Below are 3257 nucleotides of genomic sequence, written 5' to 3' on the forward strand. Positions count from 1 at the left end.
TGTCCTGTCCTCAGCAGCTTTCCAGAATCACGTGCAGGTGGATATTAGCTACCAGCTGCAGGGATTTCCTTCGGAATCTTTGCCCCATTCCTTTGCACCCTTCCCAAAGGGTAAAGCAAGGGAACAGGCCCATCAGGAAGGGAAGAGATTAAAACAAAAATCCCACAACCTCACACAAGCATCCCACAGCAGAGAGAGGGAAGGCAACACAAGCATACCTGCACAGCTCCGTCTTCCTCAAGAGTGCTTCGGGTGTTCTCGTCACACGCAAACAGTCTGTCCTGAATCTCACTGACTGCAGCCGGAACCTTGAGCTTCAGGTTAAGGCAGTAAAAGGCAGACTCATTCCAATGCTACTAAGTGCTAATATCCATTCAACTACAGCAAGAGAAGCAGTCTATTGCAGCTCTGAAATAGAAAGTTGAGAGAAAACAGGCTGAGTTTTGGATGCACACTCAGCTTTCAACTGTTGAGAGGGACTGGATCAGGGACTGCAAGAGTTTAGGAAAAGCTGCTGCCAGAGAATAGCTACCAAGAGTAGTTTTGAAACAGTATTTTCCACCACACTTGATGAATGTACCCCCTGGACTGGTCCGTTTTCATTTAACAAGTCAGAGACAGTAAAAATGGGTCAGAAAAAAATAAAATCACCTCTCAGTTATTTCTGCTGACCACTAGAGTAGTAAGTAGGGTGATCGTAGGAGCTAGATACTTTGACTGGCTTCAGTTTACAGATTAAGACATTTAAATACAATTCTTGGCCTGCAGGCTTTAAGCTTCCTTAGAGCCAACACAGATCCCATAAAGATTTCTTGATAGAGGGATGTCCCTAGTCGGACTGTTTCATCAGCACCTCAGGCACAAAGGCCATGGAGAGCCACAAGCTGCCTTCCCACACCTGATCAGACTGGAGATCTCCAGCAAAAAAGGAGTGTAGAAAGAGCAGTCTATTGCAGACCATTAATTACTGGCTTAACACAAAGGATTACTAACCTCCGAAACACTGACATGTGGCTGTCTTCAAAATAAGAAACTTTTACAGTTGTCATATTACTTACCAATTTCCTCTCTAACACAGAGTAGGACATACTGTACTCTTCCTAGATTTTTAGGACATTATTCTAGCCTGTATTTCAATACAGGTTATACTGTACAGATCCATGCAAGAGCCACCTCTTCTGACCTTCTAGAAATTCAGAATAATCCTGCTGAGTAAGAGACAAGCACACAAAACCAAAGCACTGCACAGCTACGGCACTATGTAGAGAAAAAAATAAAAAGTGCCTCCAAGTTAGGCTCTCGGCTGTTTATTTAACTGCTATTATAAAAGGACACACCAGAGGCACTGAGTTCTATTAATTTTACCAATTTTCTCTCCATTTGCACTAATTGCTTCTATACACACGGTAAAGGAGAAATACAGTGTTTACCTCTTTTCCAAAGTAATATTTCTAGATTAACAGCACTTCTACCTGACATGCCAGATGCCCATTTTCCTGGGGCTCAACAGCTCTAGAGCACGGAGCACAATGTCTGCTGACTTAAGGCAAGCAAAACGCACGGCTCCCACAGTCACCTTCACCCATTATTTACCGGACATGCCAGGCTGGACGACTGAAGAGCCAAATTCAAACGTTTCACCAGCATTTAAACAGACCTTTCAAAAATGTTAATGCACACAGGGGAAAGAGGGCTGCCTTCCAACCGCTCAGATCTAGTTTCCCGTAATGTCTGGAGATGTGGGCTAGGACTCAGTGAGTCAGACCACAAGAGCAATGTCTTTGTGAAGTACAAGGAAAACAAACAGAGATTTGCATTTTTTTTTAAACTTTACATAAATATTTTAAGCGACCTAGGTCACCTTTTAATTCAAGGCTTATTTTCCTTTTCTTTTTCCTCCCCACAACCCATCCTCTCCACACGCAGGAGGAGGCCAGGAAGCCTTCCTGGCAGGAGCACAGCCACCCGCTGATAGCTCCAAAGAAAGAGATAGATAAATAAATAAATAAATAAATGGGGGAAGAATGGAAAAATTAATAAATACCCCCCGCACCCCCGCGGGGAAGGCGCCCCCGCCGCAGGGCGCGGCCGTTGGGCCGCCCCGCCCTTCCCAACGGCCGCCGGGGGCGCGCGCCGCCACGTGACCGCGGCGGGAAGTAGGGGAAAGGTCGCGCTGCCGCAGCGCGCGGGGACACCGTGGGGCCGCGGCGGCAGCGAAAGAACTGCAAAAAAAAAAAAAAAAAAAAAAAAAAAAAAACACCCCAAAAAAGAGGCCCGCAAGTTACTCTTGCGACATAGCTTCCTATTACCGCTCTCAGTCATGATGAGTCGCAATTTCCGAACTTTTTTTTTTTTTAAAAAAGTAATGTTTTCTGTCAGGGAGGGGCTCCGAAAAATAAAAATTAAAAAAAAAAGAAGCGGTTACTCAAGAGGCCCTGGGAAAACCCCGCTGTCTTCGGGAAGAAGGGCAGGGTGAAGGCACGAGCGAGGGCATCTTCCCCCTTCCTCCCAGGCTGCGCCCCGAGCAGCGCGATGAGGAAGCGAGCAGCTTCCTACAACCTCCCGCTGACTGCGGAGCTTCAAAGCCACTGGCCGCCGGAGGCCGGGAGCCGCCAGCTCGGGCTTCGTTAAAGCATTTATCTTGATCTTGCTTTACACTTTTCCCTTCCCAAAGATGCCCTTCCCGCTGCGGCGGGTTATAAGCGACGGAAGTTGACACTTCCGTTCGATTTTTCTGTCTAAAAACGCAACTTTCGACATACGAAGCCTGCATTAAAATAAACGAACAAAATAGAGAAGGCAAGACGCGAAGTCCCCAGCCGGCAGCCCGCCCCCTGCACCACCTCTCCTGGCAACCCCGCCAGCGCCCGCGCAGTGCCGCCTACGCAGCGCGGGCAGCAGGAGCCCCGTCCGGCTCCGCTACCGCCTCCCCTCTCCGCCTTCCCTCCCGCAGGGGCGACCGTTGCCGCCGCTCACCGGCTCCGGCGCGCGACGAGACGGCGGCGCCGGCAACGGTCGGGACACAAGTGCGGCGCGCGCCGCCGCCCCGCGCCAGAGCCGCGCGCCCCGCGCGCGCCCCCATTGGCTGCCGCCCCGCGGGGGCGTGGCCTGCCCCGCGCGGGGGTGTGCGGAGGCGGGACCCGATAGGCTGGGGGCGGGGAGGGGGCGGGGCTACGCGGAGGCGCGGCGGGGAGGGGAGGGAGGAAGGGGGAGTCATGGCCGCGGGCGGCTCCGCGGGATCGGGCGCCGGGGGCTCG

The 3257-nt window shown here is 51.4% G+C and overlaps 1 long non-coding RNA gene across 1 annotated transcript; it reads right to left on the bottom strand.

Annotated features, from left to right (window-relative positions):
* Positions 1 to 282: 282 nt before the first annotated feature.
* On the bottom strand, positions 283 to 3019 carry LOC148594536 (uncharacterized). The gene is made up of 2 exons (XR_015913449.1): positions 2977 to 3019; positions 283 to 408 (listed from the first exon to the last, which is right to left on the bottom strand). It is a non-coding gene; the product is annotated as an uncharacterized LOC148594536 (long non-coding RNA).
* Between the last annotated feature and the right edge of the window lie 238 nt (positions 3020 to 3257).

The sequence above is a fragment of the Tinamus guttatus genome, unplaced genomic scaffold (genome assembly GCF_059628265.1).
Source record: "Tinamus guttatus ecotype Peru unplaced genomic scaffold, ASM5962826v1 Tinamus_guttatus_pri_ptg000240l, whole genome shotgun sequence".
Lineage (NCBI taxonomy): Eukaryota > Metazoa > Chordata > Aves > Tinamiformes > Tinamidae > Tinamus > Tinamus guttatus.